Source organism: Sminthopsis crassicaudata, chromosome 5 (assembly GCF_048593235.1).
Source record: "Sminthopsis crassicaudata isolate SCR6 chromosome 5, ASM4859323v1, whole genome shotgun sequence".
Taxonomy (NCBI): domain Eukaryota; kingdom Metazoa; phylum Chordata; class Mammalia; order Dasyuromorphia; family Dasyuridae; genus Sminthopsis; species Sminthopsis crassicaudata.
The window spans coordinates 65,812,193-65,833,516 of NC_133621.1; the positions used below are offsets into that span (position 1 = coordinate 65,812,193).

At 38.6% G+C, this 21,324-nt stretch overlaps 1 protein-coding gene across 4 annotated transcripts in view; it reads left to right on the forward strand.

The window, feature by feature from the left end:
- The first annotated feature begins 359 nt into the window (after positions 1 to 359).
- JCAD (junctional cadherin 5 associated) overlaps positions 360 to 21,324 on the forward strand; it is a 71,895-nt gene continuing 50,930 nt past the window's right edge. For 2 of the 4 annotated variants that reach the window (XM_074267020.1, XM_074267022.1), the window contains exons 1-2: positions 360 to 489; positions 4,137 to 4,199. The gene's annotated coding sequence lies outside the window, so the exon portion shown is untranslated. Of the gene's footprint in view, positions 490 to 1,761; positions 1,878 to 4,136; positions 4,200 to 21,324 lie in introns of those variants that run through there. The other 2 variants (XM_074267021.1, XM_074267023.1) reach the window with 2 other exon arrangements.

A 21,324-nucleotide genomic window follows, 5' to 3' on the forward strand; every position in this document is an offset into this window, starting at 1 on the left:
CGAAGGTTACCCCGATACCTTCCTCTCTTTCCTTCTCTCCCACCCCTCTTCATTTCTTCTCCCTCGCTCTGCCTGTCTCTCTCCCCTCCCCCACCCTACCCCCTCTACTTCTCTCGTCCCTGTCCAGCGCTCCCCCCTCAGCCCCGCCACCCTGCACCCCTGCGGAGACTCGAACCGCTAACCGGGGGCTGCACGCGGAGGAAGGAGGGTGGGAGGCACTTACTTCCAAGTCGTGGAGCCTAGGGGAGGGTAGGAGTGGGGAGGAGGGAGGGGGCCGGGGGAGGTGGCGGCAGAAGCAGCGGGAGGAGGAGGAGGAGGAGGCGGAGGAGGCGGAGGGCGAGGCGCACTAGGCATGCTCGCTCAGCAGCGGCCGCTTCAGGCTGGGCTGCTGGCTCGTTCGCTCGCTCACAACCCCGCGGCCGGGGACGGCGGCGGCGGCGGCGGCTGCGGCGGGGCCGGCAGCGGGAGGCAGCATGAAGGAGCCTCTCGGTAAGTCCCTGACTTCCTCGTCTTCTGCCTTGCGCCCCTCCACCCCCAATTCTTACACCGCTTTCGCGTGTCTCCTGCAGCCGGAGCCCTGCCTTTCTCCCCTCCGAACTTTTGCAGCCTGGGACCTGCCCCCGCCCCCACAGTCCTCTCCCGCGGACAGCTTCGGGTGAGGGATGTTAGTAAGGGAAGCCAACCTGCGCTCCCCTCCTCCCCTACGACCCCCGGCCGCAGCCCCCCGCGGTACTGCAGCTCCTTCCTTAGGCGTCCTCCGCCCTCTGGCTCTGCCCGGGGAGCGCTGGTGCGGGCGGCAGCGGCGGCGGCTCTGCCCTTCGGGGTGCTCGCTTTACCCCCACCCCGCCCCCAAATGGGGGGGTCGGCGACTCTGCGCCCTTTTGCGCGCTCCGGTTCCAGGGCTGCGCCCTGAGCGCACGCCGCCCGAGCCTGCAAACTCTCCTGGAGGATGGTCCCTTCTCTCCGCCAGCTTTCTTTCTTCTCGGGGCTTCACCTTGCCTGTCCCTGTGCTCCCTCGGCACCAGCCTATCGCAGGGGCCAAGAGGACGAGCTGCGGTCTTTTGCCCTCTCTCTTTTTGGAGGCTCCTCCCTGTCCCCTGAGTTCCCCAACTTCGTAGGGGGCGATCCTGCAGTGTTTCCTATTTGACATCTCTTCTTGAGGCAACCACAAATGGGCAGACCACCCTTAGGGGAGCCTCCGTTCTGCGGCAACCCCGAATCGGGCACTAACTGCATTAACATTTTAAAGTTCCAGATCCAAAGCTCTGCCCTTTGCCTTTTCCCCCTCCCTCCGCCTCCCTCTGTTGCCTGTTTAAATGACCACATGCAAGGGAAAGGCTGGTGATTGCCTGATCTCCTCGGCTCCTGCCGCTGCTGGCACACACCCACGTGTACACCACACACAGTTTAAGGTCTGGGGGATTATGACTCTAATCTCTGGCTGTGAATTCTGAGCACTGTTTCTTCTGTGGTGTTTATTGTTCTTGTTAAAGGGGAGGGGGGAAGGGAGGAAGAGGGGGAGAGGGGAAGGAGAGAGAGAGAGAGAGAGAGAGAGAGAGAGAGAGAGAGAGAGAGAGAGAGAGAGAGAGAGAGAGAGAGAGAGAGAGAGAGAGAGAGAGAGCAAATCCACTTAATCAGCTAGCTCAATTATGAGCCTTGCAGCCTCTTCTATCTCTGATTCCCACAAGCATCTCACCCCAATCCCCCTCTCACCCCACCCCTCCACAGAGAAGTGCCGTAATCGGCCATAAAATGTCACAGCAACTACAGCTTCCTTAGATGTTGGGATCACAAGCCCAGGACTGAAGCAGGGTTGTATTCCCGCTGCTGCAGTCTACAAGATTGAAAGACCCGCCTTTGCTTCCTTCTTGTTACTGGTAATAGAAACTAATATCTCCGATGCTTCTGTGTGTTTAAAAAAATTAACTGTGATTTCACTACTAAAGAATCAGAAAGCAAAACTTTTTGGTCAGCGAAGCTTGACCATACCCAATAAACTCACTGGGGTGTTTGTATGTGTTAAGCTATTCAGAATTAAATTGACCAAATCTGACGTTTCCCTCCCCCAACCCCGTCCTAATCACCTTTCCGTCCTCTCCCCATCCCCAGTTTCATTTCTCAGATCCTGAGTGAATTATCTTCCCGCTGAGAAAGAGGGATGGAGGAGTAAGGGATATAGCCCAGAGTTCCTAGCTCTGACATTTGGATGTCATTTCTTTTTCTGTTCATTCTATTTTCCATCTGCCAGAGCTCTTTGCCCCATTCTTTTTCAGTCCAGCAAACAGGAGAGTCCACAACCTTCAAAGAGATCAAAATCAGTGTGAGTTCTGAATTCACTTTTTTTAAAAATAGAAGTGAGGATAGGTGATTTTTAAATTGCATGAACTGAATAATACTTTTTTTTTAATATAAAAAGGAGGCTTAGCATTTGAATGGTTAGATATTACAATGTATTACACTGTTTTATTTTGTTTTGGTTTTTTTTTTGGTCTGGATCTAAAACCTTTTTTTTTTGGAGGGAGGGGTAGGGGAAGCTCCCAGGACTAAACTCCCTTTGCGGATGTGTATTTTCAACACTGTAATTTATAGTCTAGGGTAGGTAAAGTAACTTGCCTATGGTCAAAGACCTGGTATGTGTCAGAGGAAGAACTATACTGACTCAATGGCCCATGCTTTGCTCTGTCCACTACTTCGTGCTCCTTTTCAAGATATATTGCTAGATAGTTTAAGTTTTGGACATTAAAATTAAGAAATGTGAAGAGTTCGGATAAACTAGAAATACAGTATTTTGTTAGGGCAATTTAAGAGTCACTTTGAAAGACAAATGCCTTAAAAAGCTGATTTGATAACTTCACACTATGAATAGTGAGGCTTGGGGGATACATCTCTCAATATAAGATTAGGTAATTGATCTATAATGTGATGTAAGAATTCATTTTTATCATCTTTATCCTGAAACTTAGCATGTCAAGTGGAATGAATAACTAACTGAGAGAATGCTGGATTTGGAATTAGAACTCTGGATTCAAATATTGCCTTGGACACTAGTTGTGACCTTCAGCAAGTTATTTGACCATGCCCTGCTTCCATATCCTAATCTGTAAAAGGGAGTTATAATACATTAGCATTTACCTCACTAGATTGTTGATAGTCTCAAATGAAATATTTGTGAAGTGCTCTGAAGTCTTTAAAAACCTATATAAATTTTATATTATAGTCATTCCATAACTACAGGTTTTTTTTTGTTTTTGCTTCTTTTATTTTTATTTTTTTTAAAGATTATACCTTTGGATGGGAACTAGAGTATTACTTGGGAGGCTCTATTTTAAAATAAAAAGAGTGTATTTTTTTAAACTTCCTCCTATGTTACTTAAAACATCTAGATTAAATATTTCATTCTACTATCTGAGTTTTTTTTATTTAAAATAAAAAGGGTGTATCTTTTAAATTTCCTCCTATGTTACTTAAAACATCTAGGTGTCAAATAGGGTAAAATGTTACAAGAACTTGGATTGGCTTGTCTATCTCATCATAATCTGTGGCCAGAGATTAGTCACCTATTATTTATTAGCTCCATATTTGTTGTTATTAAGTGATTGAGGGTACTGGGAGTAAACAAGGGCCTATTTGTTCAGTGAGAAAAGCCAACATTGTGATAATGGTTGGTTTTGGTTTTGGTTTTTTGTTTTTGATGAAAGAATTTTTTATAATCAGTTATGTCACATATCCAGGAGAAAGTTCTAATATAACCTAAGTTTTCTTTCCTCCAACTCTCCTACCCCTACCCCAACCCCAATTGGTTGTATTTAAAGAAAAATATAGTCCTAATTTTGTGGTGGTAATGAATTTGAAACAAGTTCCTGTAGGAATGCAAAGTCCTGTTTAAATAAATTTGGCTAGAATCCACCCTAATTAATCTAAGGGGAATTCTGGGGCTGAGAGAATTGAATATGAAGCAATTGTGCTTTTTATTTTTTTTTTCTCTGACAAGGAAAAAACTGTTTCTGAAATCCTCTGGGTCTGTTGCTGAACCCATTATTACATCTTATTTGGTTTTAACAGATGTTGTTTTCCACCTCTTGGATGGAAAGGGTTATCTCACTTGCTAAAACCTTGCCATTGTGCTTTGTTTCAAGGGCCTGCTGACTTAAGGAATGCTGGGGGAAGCTTACTCACAAAATCCAGCCTAAAAGGAAAGGGTAGGTCAAACTTTAAACACTTTGATATCGCCTTTAAGATCCAAACCTCTTCTATATAAGTGCTTTAATGGGGAACAGAAAAGGATGACCTCTCAAATCTTATCTTGAAAAAAATTGAAACTTTAGTATTATCATTGTTTGCCTATTTCATCTACTTTTAACTTTACCTTTAAAAACTTAGTTGTGGATATTCTGGGTACACAAGCAAAAACATATCCATATCTAAAAACTACAGCATATATTGGTTATAACTTCCTGCCAGAATCTGCTAAAATTTTCATGGATATCTAAATGTAAACAGTCAAAATTCAATATGTAGAGGGAAAAAAGACACCCAAGCAAAAATAAACAAAAACAAACAAACAAAAATACTTCTCTAACTCCATAGTTATTAGGATGTATTAGGTTACTTGTCAACTTTTTTTTTCTTTTTTCTTTTGGTACTGACCTGTCATTTCATCCACATAGGGTACTCCTGGAACTAGTCAGTTCCTAAAACTGCATATCTTAGCACACCTTACATTTCTGGATGTGGATTTGGATTGAGAATAATAGATTAAATATTTTGGTCTACTATCTGATTTTATAAAGCTGTCTTACAGTTAAGAAACTGCTCCCCTCCACATACACATTCCTATGTCTTGAGGATCTGAGAAATTAGAAAGTGTTTGGTCTTACTCTTTATGAAATGACTTGTAATGCATTTTAAAATGTAGCAGTATTTAAGTTGTAATAAATGAATAAGGCTACTGCTATTATTGTACAGAAGAATATATAGATGAAAGAAAAGTCAAGAAAAGAAAAAATTTTCAAATCTGAATATAGTGGTGAGGAAGATGAGACATTAGGAGCAACAATGTGACTGAGTAGAAAAAGGCTTTGAATCCAAAGACTTAGTTCCTACTGTGAGAATATGAGTAAATCATTTAACCACTCTGAAACTCAGTTTCTTCATATATACTGATACAGTGGATAATAATGCAATGCTAGGATAATTGTGAGAAGAGTATTCTGCCAACTTTAAAATACTATATAAATATTGGCAACTTTTAATATTATATAATTAAGTAAGAGGAAATAACATTTTTAGTTGTAAATTTTTTCTAGTAAATTTATTTTTTAACACATATTACTTTATGAATCATATTGGGAGAGAAAAATCAGAACAAAAGGGAAAAAACGGGAGAGAGATTAAAAAAACAAACAAACAAACAAAAAAACAGAAAAAAAAGTTGTAGAGGGCTGAAACTCTAAAAAGGTATGCTTGAATCAGATAATCCAGCACTTAAAGCTAATTACCTATTTGATGTGAGATAATGACTCCATTAGCATATTCTTGGATAATGGCTCTTCTCACCCTTGGTGCTTGCTGAATGTTTGGTGTTAAGGTAATTGTAGGTAAGGATTAGAGGGGGTGGGAGGAGGAGGGCCCAGAGTCACTTGGCTGCAGGATGAGGAGGAGAGAGGTTGGTGACTTTGGACTCCAGAATCCAGGATTCTACTTGTCTGCCTCCTTTACTTCTCCCCCTAAAGATCAAGGACCTTAATTATCCTGGCTCTGGCTGATCCTGAGGCCCTCCAGGTAGCTACTTTACAAGAAATGAACATAACTAAGTCTCCTTAGTTCTTTTTCTGGATACAGATGGCATTTTCTGTCCAAAATCTATTGGGATTGCTTTGGATCACCAAACCACTGAGAAGAACCAACCCTTTCATAGTTGATCAGCACATGTTCTTGCTGTTATTGTGTATGATGTATTCTGCTTATTTTGCTCAGTATCAGTTCATGTAAATCATTACAGGTCTTTCTAAAATTATCTTGTTTCTCATTTTTTTGTAGAGCAAATTTTGTAGAGCAATAATATTCCATTATCTTCATATATCACAACTTGCTCAGCCATTCTGTAATTGATGGGCATCTATTCATTTTCCAGTTCTTTGATACCACAAAAAGAGCTGCTACAAACATTTTTGCACATGTGGGTCCTTTTCTCTCTTTTAAGAGGGAATAGCATTTTTAAGAGGAGAAAAACATTCCATACTCGAGCCATTCTAACTTGAACTTGAGCCTAGTACCAAACCCAGTAAGATACTAGTGTTCTATGACATTTTTGATTTTAAACACCAATTTCCAGATTTTTCTGTCCCCTTCAGAAACTCTAACTCGGTGAAGAAGTCCTAATTAGAATGATGATTTCAAAGATTAAGTACTTCTTTGGACAGTCTGCAGTGTTTCCCACAAATGTGAGGCTCTGGCTTCAATATCACAGTGATGTGGGAAGAATTTTTGAATTTAATGCTTAGGTATTTTAAATGGAACTGTTGAACAATTCTGCTTAATAATTAAGATAACAGAAACTGGCAGTCTTATTTCTAAGAATGGAATCAAACAGTTTGGCCATTTGGTGGGTTGGGGTGGAGCGAGGATGACATGTATCACTTTGTAATTCACTTATGTCCAGTTTTTTAATGCCTTGGATATTTACCTTTTGTTTAATGAGAGTACATTGTTGTTCATTAATCATAACATTAGAACTCAGTTGAAGAAAACATTTACACTGAACTTCTAATAACTCCAAAAACCAGTTACATCTTAAGTATGGAATGTCAGTGAATACAGCTTAGAAGTTGCATATTTGGGGAGTTGGGTAGGGAGGGGGTGGAGAATGGGAAATTCCTTGAGGCTGGAAACTTGGGATGTTTTTAAAGTAATTATATATCGAGTTTTGTCAGCAGTGCCCCATACTGTAAGCTTATCACAAACAAGTTAATCAGTTCATGTCACAGGTTGTAAAACTATACCAGAATCTTATATGATTTGGCTTTGCATAACACATAATGGAATTCTTTATTAATCTTCAGGGTTGTTTTTTTCCCTCAGTCTTCCTCTAGTTATTCACAATTGGGTTTTTGTTATTATATTGTGGCCTATTAGAGCACTATATTTGAAAGAAGAACACTGAGATTCAGGTTCTTTTAGACACTGCCTGTGTGATCATGGGAAAATGAGAAAAAACACCTCAGTTACCACAGCTATAAAATGGGGACAGTATTGCTTGCAATACATACATCTCAGGGTTGTTATGGGATAAACACTTGAAGTGCTATGTGAATGTGACTTATTATTAAGCCTCTCCTGGCTGCAGAGATGAAGTTAGGGAGAAGTCAAAGTTCTGAGTTTATTTTATGATTACACTACATTTTATTGAATAGTTTTAGAGATATAGGATCCATCCCCATGTTGACCTGATAATTTTGCTTTTAAGTGACCATAGAATATTCTTAACTAACCGATTATCTGCCAAATGGACACCATTGGTCACAAGGGAAATCATCTAGATGGATGCTCAGGAATTCAGGGATTCATTCCCATTAGTAGAAAAAACAACTTGAGAATCCATGCTCCATTTATAGTGAGTGATTCATTAGTCTTATCTTTATAAATTAATGTTGGTCCCTTACGTTTGTGTGCATGGATCTGTTATCCCTATTGAAATCTTGCTCCAGCTTTTCATCTGTTGCCTAGAGGTAACCCTGAATTCTTATAGGTTGTAACAGTAGAGAAGAAATGTTGGCAGGTTCTTCTGGGTTGGGAAAAATCGAAATACAGATGCAGAAACAAGAGGTATCTGTTACCTAGGAAACTGTCTCAGTTCTGGGGTTCAGCAGAAAGTGGAGATTTAGAGCTGCAAGAGACCATAGAGATCATCTATTCTAACCCCTTCATTTTACCCATGAGGAGGGAAACTAAGGTACAGAGAAGTTGTGAGTTGCCTTAACTTATACAAGTGTTAAGTTCTTACTCATTATTAAGTTGAAGCAAGGTCTTCTGAATCCAAATCCAGCTCTCTCATAGACTCTGCTTCCTACGGGATGAAAGAATTCTCATCCTCTGGGGTAGAAAGAGTCCCCAGTACAGTGAAATAACATAATTTTAGTTGCTCCATCTCAGTAGTTCATGTGCTTTATAATAGATACTAACCTTCTGGTGGGCCTAATATTAAGTTTGATTATTTTCAGCAGTAAATTCAATTTGAGAAAAAAAAATCATCAAGAAAATGAAGACATGGGAAAGTATAATTAGCAAAAGTAATTTCTGATAGGGTTGCTGGGTGACCAAGTAGATGGAGCATTGGGCGTGGTATCAGGAAGAACTGAGTTCAAATCAAACCTCAGACACTTACTGTGATCCTGGGCAAGTCACATAACTGTTTGCCTCAATTTTCTTATCTGAGTTAGGGAAGAAAATGACAAAACATTCTAGTATCTTGCCAAGAAAACGTCAAATGGGGTCATAAAGAGCTAGTCATGATTGAAATGATTGAACAGAAGCATAAATTTTTGATATGTTTATAGTGAATGTTAGAAATTAATGTCAGTCGTTAATCTCTTGTTGAACCTTAATCAATTGAATATTAAATACCTACTGTGTTCTAGGCAACATGCTGAGTGCTAGGAATTCAAAGCCCAAAGCAAAAATTCTGACTTTCAAATAAGATGTACACAAATAGATAAGCATTGGGAAACTGAAAGAGGAAAAATGCACTGTGTTGGGGGTGGTGTGAATGAACAGAGGGTAGAGTGGATCAGGAAGGTCTTCTTGGAAGAGAGGCTCTTGAACTGAGCCTTAATAGCCAATAAGAAATTTTAAAGGTGGGACTAAGGAAGTAGTATGTTCCGGGCCTGAGGGAAGCTTGAATGAACATAGGTAGCCAAAAGGTAGAATGTTTGAGTTCAGGGAACAGCTTGTAGCACTCATTGGCTGGAACAGAATGTGCATTAAAGAGTAATGTGAGTGAAATAAGGATTAAAGAATATCTTGGAACTAGATTTTCGGTGCCCTTAAATGATAGGTAATTTATCCTGGAAGCAATAGGGAGCCACTGCAAGGAAATGACATGGTAAAATCTATGTCTTAAGACAATTTGGCAGAGGGGAGAGACTAGAAACAAAGAAAACAATTGGGAATCTACTAGTGAGAAGTGATGATATGAGCTGTAATTAAAGTGATGTAAATGATTTATTTTTATAATATTCCAAAACTTATCTACCCAGATGAATTTTGTCCATCAAGTAGTCACTTTGGAAAGCCATGAACCTATTGCAGTGTATTGCCATTGCTCAAAACAGCTTCATAATCCTTTAAAATTAAGGGTCTATGTTTTTCTAAATATCTTTAGTAATGCCTCTCTTTGTTCTTTGAGAATAGATTTGATTTTCAGAAACAGAGACAAATCAGAAGCCATCTAAGTGAATAGCTATAGATACTTGGAGACAATTTAACTTGGGACAAAAAAAGATTGCCACAGGATATGGCATATGGTATCCTAAAGATAGAAGGGTCCTAATCAAGAAATCTCTCTAAAACATACCCAATAACCGGTCATCCAGTTGTCCTCTTGAAAACCTCCCTGGAGAGGAAATATTACTTCCCAAGACAGCCTATTCCACTTTTGAACAACTTTCTTATAAGTTTGCCCCTGCTTTACTTTGATCATTTCTATGTACCTGCAATCTCTTTGGTGTGAATATTCCTTCCACTGGTCCAGATTTTATTGCCTTTTAATCCAATGTGATTCTTACCTGTGTTCTCCCATGGATCTTCCATAAACTACTTGTCCAGAATCCTGGAGATCTGCCTCTAAATCAATGCTATGCTCAGGCTGGCCAGTACTTGCTTCCAATGCATAACCTAAGATTGAAGGACTTTAAATAAATTGCTCTATGTCAGATGCCAGATTTAAACTTGGAGACTCTGACTACAGAGCCATTGCATTTTGTAATGATGGAAAATATGTTTTAGCCTATTTGCTCTCATCCTGTGCCTCTCAGGTGCTCTTTGGATCACTTGCCAATGTGATTCTTTTTTGTTTCATGAGTAACTCTACATTATATCACTAGTAGAAGACTGATGTTAATAAAAAAAACACAGTGGACTTTTGTGTCAGGGAATGGCTTGGATCATGAAAAATAGTGTATGATTTCCCAAATGTATGCTAACCCATTTTCCTTCCTTCTCTTCATTTCTGGGACCAATGCAATATCTACCTGCAATACCTTTGCCAAATTGTTATGCTAATGGACTAACTCAGAGACCAGACCTTCAAAATTGTTTTTGTCCTTATCTGAATGAAAAGGATCTTTAATTTAGTTAGTTTTCCCAGTATAGATTTTTACATTGTTCTGAGTACTCATGGATCTCATTAAGGAGGTCTTAGAGGAGGTATGGGAAGATTTATATGAACTGATTCAAAGTGAAATGTGCAGAAGTATGAAAGCTACGTTTTATGCCTGGTAGAGTATTAGTAATTAGAGGGTCATTAGATGACAGTAACTTTCCTAGAATTTCATTTATCAAGAAAATGCATGCGAGACTCTTGTCAGAGAACTTATAATACCTGACATACGTAGACACTTAATAAATGTTTATTGAATTGAATTAAAGTTCTTTTCATTAAATCTAACTTTGTCTCTGTAATTTCTATCTGTTATGTCCTCTGGAGTATGAAAAATATATCTAATTCTTTTGTATAATAGCCCTTCAGATATTTGAAGATAGCTATTATATCCCTCCTCATATCTCCTCTACTCCATGTTAAAAATTTCCATTTCTTCCCAACTGATTCTCTTATGGCTTTTCTGATCTCCCTACCACCAAGATCAGCTCTTTTAGACCAATTCCACCTGGAAACTGGCGTGTCAAAAAAAGGTGTCAAAAAGTGAAATACTACAGATTTGATTAAGGCAGAATATAATTAATAGGAGCATCACTATCTTTATTCTGTACACTGTCTTTCTTAATATCATATAAAATCAGACTGTTGGTTTTCTTTTTAAAGCTACTCTATTTCTTAGTGTCAATAAATAAAGTAATGAGGTAATTTTTTTTCATTTAGAAACTAGATTTGTAGGTGATCCTGACATCCCCAAATGTTTTGAACAACAACTCATGACTTCCCAAGGTGATAGCTTTGAAGCTGATGATTTCAGTTATAGTGTATAAGTGCTAATATCATATGTTTGTATGTCATTTAGATATTGGTCCTGTTTGAATTATCCCTCTTAGAGCTGTTGGGTGTTTCTTAAATTCCAATTGGTGAGAACATATGGGACCTTATACATATATATATATATACATATATATATATATACATATATATGTATATGATGTAATATTATTTATAGACTTGGTCACCATACCAAGGACCTAAACTCTGCCAAGAAAGTTGAACTTGGATAGTTTCAATCCTAAGCAGCATAGCATAGAGGAAGGAGAACTGGCTTTGAAGCCAGGAAGGACTCGGTTTAAGTCCCAGCTCTGCCACGTACTGGCTGTCACAACCTCTTAATGCTTAAGGCAGCTGTCTAGGATTTTAAGTCACAGAGAAGGTGCTGACCTACATTGGTAGAGGGAGTTTCCTATACCATTGCACTCATGGGTCTAATCCTTATCCTTATCCTTAGATCAGGAGTTCTTAACCTGGGGTTTGTGAAATTAAAAAAAAAATATATATGTGTATATATAGCTATACATGTATATATAGCTATTTTAATAAAATTAATTTCCTTTGTAATCCTATATATTTTATTTTATGCAATTCATATTAGTCACCATCTATATAACACTTTAAAGTGCTGTACAAATATCTCATTTGTTTCCCACAACAACTCTGGGGTGGGGATTAGATAACTATGATTTTTATTTTACAGATGAGGAAATTGAGGCAGCTATTGGTTAAGTGACATACTCAGGATCCACAGTTAGTAAGTGTCTGAGGTTAGACTTGAATTCTGGTCTTCCTGATTTTGGATTCTGTATTCTATCCATTGTGCCACAGAGCCCAGTAGATTCTTGGGCTTCCCCAGATTTCCATAGTAGTCCACAGCACATAAAAGGTTAAGATTCTTTGCAGGATTGTCAGTGTTAACAAAAAAGATCTGAATGAAAGTCTACTTGATAACTTGGAAGAACTTGTTTTCTGGAAGGAACAAGAATTATGGTTAAAACTATATAATAAAAACTAAGCTTTCCTGGTCACATTCTCTAAAATGGCTCCCCCTCCTGGTAAACAATTCCTATAGATAGCAATTCTGTTTTCCTGGTCACCAAGACAGAAAACTTGGTATCATCTTTGACTTCTTTTCACACACCATGTTTAATCACTGGCCAAGTCCTATAGATTCTCTTTTTTGTTTTTATTTTTGACCATGTCATTATCCATTGTCATCCTTCCTGCTTCCACCATCCTATTGTTCTTATTGCCTCTTCTCTCAATTACTTCATAGCCTCCTGGCTGACTTCCTCAACTCCAAGACTTTTCTCATCTCATATGTAGCTACCAAGCTAATTTTCCTGATGGACAAACTTGTCCCTGACAGTCTTCCACCTAAAAGGCTCCAGTGTCACTCCTTGCTCACAAGATGGAGTCTAAACTACTTCTGGGATTCAAGACTCTTTGAAGTTGGGCTCCAACCCATCTTTCCAGGTTCTCTTCTTTTCTCTTCTTCTCCTTCCTTCCCTCTCTCCTTTGCTGCTTCCTTCCTTCCTTCTTTTCCTCCCTTCTTTCCTTCTTCCCTCCTTCTCTTCCCTCCTCCTTCCTCCCTCCTCTCCTTCCCTTTTCCTCCCTCTTTCTCTTCTCCCCCTCCATCCCTCCTTTTTTCTTCTTCCCTTCCTTTCTTTCTTTCCTTCCTTCCTTCCTCTTTCTTATACACATATATGTTAGTCTACACATATACACATACACATGTATGTGTATGTATACATACACATATAAACATGCATGTATATATAGAGATAATTATAATATCTATATATTTTAATATCTTATTTGTTGAGGAAGTGAAAAATCTTTTCTCTTCCACATCTATCTATCTTGCCCATCATTGGAGTCCTGGATCAGGTTCTATGTCCTTGGTGAAGCCTTCCTTGAGCTTTGTGGCCACAACTTCCTTCTCTTCCAAAGGTCAGTGTCACTGTGTAGCACTGGATGTTACAAGGTCACAATGTATCACCAGCCCAGTCTTGTGAGGCAGACAGAATAAGGAATCTCATGGTTTTACAAAAGAAAGAACTGAGCTTGGAGTCTAGGACACTTGGCCAGGGACATAAAGGGACTGTATCTCAAACTACAAAGCAGGCAGAAAAATGCAGCCTGGCTGATGGGGTCTGTCTGAACATTTGCAAGATATTTTCACCTATTTTGTGTAGTCTTGAACCTTGCAAGTTCATTGCATCTTAGGAGCATAGATTTTGAGCTAAAAGAGACCTTACAAATCATTGAATCTAACTCCCTCACTTTATAGATGAGGAAACTGAGTCTGAGAGATATTAAGTGCATAGCCATCATGTATGTGGAAGCAAGATATGAATTCAGGTCCTCCTGACCCTGAGCCAACTCTAACCACCAACAACAAACTCGCCACTTCTTAAAACTCTATATTTTGACACTTGTTTCAAGAAAAGTGAGGAGTAATATTCAGCTGTCTGGGAGAACTGATTTATGTTGGCTAAATTTAAAACACTGGGAAATTTAATTTCCAAGCAAACTAGAATACTCACACACGGTATACATATTCATTTCCCAATTACCTGGGGAGTTAAGTCAGTATCCAGAAGATGTCTTGGAGGACAGAACCTCTGTAAATGAGGTGATCTCAATGGACAGTGATAGGCTGGTGCATTAATCTCTACTGTAGATGTGTACCTGCAAAGTGGAATGAAGTGTGCCCTCCAGGTATCCTTTTCCATGGACTTTGAGCAGTTTCCAGAGGCACTTTGAGCAGTTTCTAATCATTGACTTTTCAGAATTCCCAAGATTAGTTTCTTGAAATACATTGATTATGCCATCCCAATTGGGGTTTTTTAATCACAGATTATTAGTATTGAAAGGAAACTTAGAACTCATTTAGCCTAAATGCCTTCCCCCTCCCCCTCCTTATTCTACAGCTATGGAAACTGAATTCCAGAATTATTTCAAGTCAAATGACAAGTGTTAGAATTTGAACTCAGGATAACTAGTTCCAAGTCCATTGCTTTCAGCTGCACTCAACCATGTTACCTGTCTTTGGAAGTTTCTTGAGATTTGGGGAACATCCTAGTCCCCGATGGAATCCAGAAGCTCCCTATTCTCTTCTTTTCCCTACTTATACATTCTCTGGTTTATCTCCATTATTTAAGTTGTTCCTTATTTACATCAGTTTCCAAGGGGATCATTTTCTCACCTTGTGAATGAGAGCAGAATGCTTAACTTTTTTATGCCCGTGTTCTGGACTCTTTTGACTGTTTGGTGAAATCTATGGCCCATTCCTCAAAATAATGTTCTTAAATGAATAATATAAAGTATATAGGATTAACAATGGAAATCGATTTTTTTTTTATGGTGAGGCAGCTGGGGTTAAGTGACTTGGCCAGGGTCACACAGCTAATATGTGTTGTCTGAGCCTGGATTTGAAATCAGGTTCTCCTAACTCTAGGACCTGTGCTCTGTCCACTGCACTATCTAGTCACCCCTGAAACCATTCATATTGAAATATCATTATCCAAATCTATATGCTTTTTAAAAGCTTATGAGCCCCAGACTAAAAACCTTGTCCCAGAGGTTTATTCTGTGAGGCACCTGTAACCCATCCTCCTAAGTCACACAATCCATATAATTTGAGTACCTATCTCCTCTACTAATGCCTAAGCTCCTTGGGGCAGAGACTAAATTTTATTTATCTTTGTATACCTTGAACAGCTTTACTTTGTGACCTTATATCTAGCAGTGACTTAATAAATATTCACTTGATGAATAAAGGATATGTAATGATTAAAATACAAAATTTAATTCAACTGACATTTTTTTAGCACTTGCTATTTGTAAGAGAGTTCAATTCAATGAACATTTATTAAGCACCTACTATGTGCCAGACATTGTGCTGAACACTGGGAATACACTACAACACAGTCCCTGCTCTCAAGGCCTAATGAAAAAAGATAACACATGAAAAAGAAACTGAGGAAGGAATGCTTTGCTCTGCCCTCCAGCCCCAAAATCAGAAGGCCAGAGGCTTAAGTATCACTATTGGCCTGGGATGTTGTATTTGCTGGTGATGAGCTTTGCAGGGATCATGATCATGGTAGAATCAAATCCTAGGAATCCAGCTAGTAGAGCATGGTAGAATGGAGTAGTGGATAGAGAGCCACTTCAAAGCCAGGAAGACCTAGCTGTGTAATCTTTGTCAAGTCATTTAAATTCTCCATTCTCCAGATATTTCTCTAAGGTGCTAAATTACAGAGCAGGTGTCAACTTGAATTAAAAGAGGGAGTTTCCCCATTTGAGAGGGGAATTATTCTCCACATCCCTGTTATCCTTATCCCTCTTTTCATCCTCATTCTTTCCCCATTCCCAATCCTAATCCCCATCTCCATCCATCTCCCATTCCCATCTCTATCTCTATCTTTATCCCCACCCCTACCATGGGGAGGACAGGCACTAAACCATAAAGTACAGAAGTTACAAAGTTCAGATAAGATATAGATTTAAGAAATTTATAGTCTAGTAGAGGATGACCAAAAAAACAAAACAAACAAACAAAAAAAAAACTTGAATATAGATCAATACGCAAGTATTTTAAAGCCTTCCCTCCTTTCCAAAGTCTAAAGATCTTGGGGACAGTGGGGAGGATGCAATTTGGGTGGGAAGGGATTAGTTACTCTCCAGAAAGCCCTCAGGAAAGAGGCTGTGCTTGAATTGGACTTTAGAGGATGAGTCTTAAACCTCACTCTTTCTTCTGGAGCTATTTGAGTCCAGTGTCAAGATCAAAGTCAGAATGACTGGATGCAGTCACTTTTAAACTAAAAGGTCTTTTCCAGGTCTTAGATTGTCTGAGGCAACACCCTTTTAGTGATTAATGGTAAGTAAGAAAACTCTGCCTCACTTAAATCCAATTCACTTGGAAGTTATGACATCACCTTCTCTGGTTTTCAAGAATGAAGAATAAAAGACAATCACTAATCTGGGAATATTAGTAGTTACCCCACAGTGGATACAATTAGCTATGCAGTTTCTCCTTCCTTCCCTCCCTCCCTTCATCCCTCCCTCCCTTCATCTCTCCCTTCCTTTCTCTCTCCCTCCCTTCCTTTCTCTCTCCCTCCCTTCCTTTCTCTCTCCCTCCCTTCCTTTCTCTCTCCCTCCCTTCCTTTCTCTCCCTCTCTCTTCCTTTCTCTCCCTCCCTTCCTTCCATCCCTCCCTCCCTTTCTTCCCCCCTCCCTCCCTTCCTCCCTTCCTCCCCCCCTCCCTCCCTCCCTCCCTCCCTCCCTCCTTCCCTTCCTTCCTTCCTTCCTTCCTTCCTTCCTTCCTTCCTTCCTTCCTTCCTTCCTTCCTTCCTTCCTTCCTTCCTTCCTTCCTTCCTTCCTTCCTTCCTTCCTTCCTTCCTTCCTTCCTTCCTTCCTTCCTTCCTTCCTTCCTTCCTTCCTTCCTTCCTTTCCTCCCTCCTTTCCTCCCTCTCTCTCTCTCCCTTCCTCCTACAAAGTTGGTGACTTTGTAGAACTTTTCTCACTTAAATCTATACATGACATCACCTTCTCCAGTGTGAATGTCCTCTTCAAAAATGAAGGACAACTACAATAACAAAAATGGATGATTAGGATTTCATCAGATGGAAGGGGAGGTTGCCGGACAACATTCCAGACAAAGGGAACAGCATGCACCAAGGCAGAAAGAAAGTATAGGGTTCATACAGGGGACATTTTGGCTGGAAAGTTGACTACATAATTAGAAATATGAGATAAGAGAGAAAACATATTTTCCTGGATTTTTAAAAAAGAACCTATTTATTAAGCACACCACAATAATGTCATGTCAATTGCTTATAGGAGAAGATAATTGCTAGAAAGATAACAGTGGTAGTTAGTGTTGAGAGAAATCATATCTGATGCCTGCAGCTTTTTCCAGCATGTTGTATTATATATATTCTTTGTCTTGCTTATCCATCTTTATCAGGTTTTATAAATATTATTCATTTGTAGTCCAGTTATCACCATGGTAGTTATTTGTTATTATCATATAATGAATAACAAATGATAATTATATAGCACTTTCCCATTTCCAACATATTTTTTCATAGTAGCCTTTTGGCAAGACACTGAATTTTCTTTTTTTTTTAAGGTTTAATGTTTTTTCACAGTATATATGCATGAGTAACTTTTTTTATAATATTATCCCTTGTATTCATTTTTCCAAATTACCCCCCCTCCCTCCATTCCCTCCCCCCGATGACAGGCAATCCCATACATTTTACATGTGCTACAATAAAACCCAGATACAATATATGTGTGTAAATACCATTTTCTTGTTGCACATTAAGCATTAGATTCCGAAGGTATAAGTAACCTGGGTAGACAGACAGCAGTGCTAACAATTAACATTCACTTCCCAGTGTTCCTTCTCTGGGTGTAGTTATTTCTGTCCATCATTGATCAACTGGAAGTGACACTCAATTTTCTAAGCTCCAGAGAAAAAAGGGGAAAAACCCTTATTACTGAAAAAGACCAAAACCCTAGATGATCATACAGCTCATGGTCACCCAGGAGATCAAGTATATATTTATAACTGAGGACTCAATTGATGTTATTGAATGCCCAAAGTTCTAAGTACCCATGAGAAGACACGGTCAAAGTTTTTTTAAAAATAAGTTTTTTTGATACTTTTGGTTTTTACATAAAATTGTTGTTAGTTTCACAGAATCCAGCTTTCTTTTAATAATTTCATTGCATTTGTGGTTACTGGATATTGTTTTTGTTTTTTTTTGTTCTGCCTACTTTTCCTTGAATCCATTCATACAAAAAATTCCTTAGTCACAATTTCTGACTATTCAATTGATTATTCCTAGTTTGCAATTCTTTGTTAACATACTGTTTATATTCTTTAGCTACTTATCTATTGCAAAAATGTCTCTTGGCCTAATACATTTGTGTATGTATGTGTGTGTATCTTTATATATCTTGTATATCAAACTTTTCTTCGTGATAACTGGTTGCAAATATTTTTCCCTATTTGTTACTTTCTTTTCTGCCTTTATTAATTTTATTCCTAAAAAAAGTTTTGTTTTGTTTTGTTTTTGTCTAAGTTTGTGAATTCTTCAGTGTAAGAAGCTCCCTGTTATGGAAACTCTATTACTGCAGATCAATCAATATCAATCAATAAACATTTATTAAAATATCTACTATGTGCTAGAAAGTTTCTGAGATAAACAAACTGATCTAGTATCAGAGTTTTTCTAAAGGACACTGAGAACTTAAGTGTCTTGCTCAGGATTACATGGCCACTATATGTCAGAGGCTGGACTCAAATTCCAACTCATCCTGACCTCGAGGGCTACCTTTTCTCTATTATCCCATGCTGCTGCTCCTTTTAATTTTATGTCATCAGAATTATCTATGTTGTCTCTTCAGATCACCTCTCTTGTTGGGCCTAAAATTCTCCTCTTCTCCAGAGTTGTAAAAGCTATCTCCTGCCATTTTCCTCATCACTTTCATTCACAGAGGAGCCGTTGACTTTGAGACTTTTAGGTACAGAATTCACAGACTAGACCCAAGACTGTCTAATTTTGTCTCCAGACAGAGTGCTGGTTTGTTTAATACATGACATTGTTTTCTTGTTTGTTGTCTCATAGCTTAGGAAATCAGAAAACTTCTTGTCATTGTTAGGAAAATGTTGGAGAGGCAGCCTGCCAAAGCAGCTAGAGGGCTCAACTTGGAATCTGGAAGGCCAGGTACAAATCATGCCTCAGGCATCTGTAAGCTGTGAGATTGGGCCAGAACCCCAAATAACTAACTCTCAAGTCACAGATGACTCTAGTCACAGATGAGTTGTCAGTCAACATCATTGAACGGCACTTCCAAGTTCTCCACACCATTGAAATCCCCACACCAACAAGGAAAAAAAATAGAGAAAGTGTCATATGGTGTGTTTAATTAGACCCTGACACAAGATCTATTAATTAGCCTTATGCTCATAGTGTAAACCCTTCCTTTTTAGTGTGCTTATATGTATGGATTTCTCAGGAAGAATAAAAGTATATTGACCTTGAATCAGAATGCGGAATGGGCAGCCAGAGAATTTATAAGGTTATACTGTTGGGAAACTGGAATGCTTAACTTTTAACAGTTCTTGCTATAAACTGGGTAGCAGTAATCTGCAGGAAGTAAAACCTATTATGGAACAGGACAAGGGATGTCACAAGTCAAACAAAAAAGAATATCTGAGAAAACAACTGCATTTGCCAGATGGTTGGCTTTTTCCCCCCCTCTCTCCTCAAATTAGAAACCATGCACATGTATTTTTTTTCTTCCTATGGAAATGACAGTTTTATAGAGAAATGACAAAGGAATTGATGACGGATCCATCTTTCTCATTCATCTACTTCAATTTTACTCTGATTTAAGCTTTTTCTTCCTTTTTACATCCACTATTGCATCCAAGCAGAGCATATGTTTTAAGTCATGCGAGTACTCTCAGAGACAACCTGATATAATAAAGTACTGGACTGAAGGGCAGAAGACCTGTATTCAAATCTTGCTTCTGACACTTGATAGATTTGTGACTCTGGAAGCAATAACTTGTTAATGCCTTAGGTAACTCCATTGGACTTAGTACAACTTAGTAAGAGATAAAAGTAAAAGCAGCTGGAGGGGTATAAAATGCTATATTTTTGTCTTTTCTCTCTGTCCCACAAATACTGTGTAGCTAAACACAACTTTCATCTTTTTCTGAAAATAGAAATAGTTCATATATGTGATTATATTTTCCTTTCTTGCAGAAACAATCTTACAAATTTGGTTTTAATAATGATAATAAAAAAATCTGGTTTTACTCAACTGAATTGAAGTTGGACAAGCCCAGAATAGCAGAGAGCAACAGTGAAGGTTGCACGAGGAATTCTATGTGCTATTACTTGTTCTTGATCTGATATTTTGCTGTGGGACACCAGTTAATGCCACAGGGGAGTTGTCTTCATGGGAGAAAAGAATGAAGTAAATGAGGCATCAGTGGGAGAAATAGACAGAAAAAAGAGTTAGTGAGTTTTTCTGAGGTAGAGTGATGACATTAGACTGAGGATCATTTGGCTTTAGGGAGTATAGGAAGGTGAAGAGGAGGAGGAGAAGAAAGAGAAATAAAAGAAAGAGGAATAGGAAGAAGAGAAGGAGGAGAAAAACAACAACAATTAAATCCAGAAAAAAGCAATTAGAGGAATTCAGTTAAAGATGGAAAGGAATTGCTTTTTAACCTTTCTTAAACTGAAAGAGGGAGAATTAGAATGAGCGCTTCCAGGTTTAGATTACAATATAAAGGAAGTTTCTCTTTATCATAAGTTGACAATGAACTTGAACTAAAGTTAGACTTTTTAGTTGGATGATTCTCTTGGCCCATAGGCTTACTATAAGATAATTACAATTTTAGTCAAATGTAATTGACCAATGACAAACACAGAATATCTCCATTTAATATTATCTTGTCCATTTTTGATAGTGAAAGTGATCTTCAGATAGATTTTTATTAAATCATCTCAAAGTATGTGTGCTTTTGAAAATATACACTAATTACATTAAAAGTCAACTCAATGTTGTGTGATCAAAGGCATGCTGGATTTAGATTCAGAGGACTTGGGAATGTATCTTAGCATCTATTGGTTTGAATGTTGACAAATCAATTAACCTCTCTGAGTCTTGGTTTCTTCATCTGTAAAATTAGAATATTCAATGATGTGATCACTAAAGTTCTTTCTAACTCTAGGTCCTGTGATTTTCCACTCTCAGTAGACAATAGTCTTTCTGGGCTTTCTTAATCAAATAGTAACATTTATTCCTGCTCCCTTTGTTTAGAGTTCCATATTGGATGCTTTGTGGACTGATAAGAGATGCAGAATATATAGTCCTGCCTTTTTTAGGGGCGTTGGACTCTTTATGTCTTACTTCTAGGGTTTAGAAAAATAGTTTAAACCGGTATATAATTATTTTCTAGGAAAGCAAATGTAGAGAGGTAGGATTGTGGTACAGAATTGTTATTTAATGTAGAACAGTGAGCTGAGGCGTATAATGCTAGTGGGGTGATTTGATTATATTAAAACTTTAAGAATGCCTCGT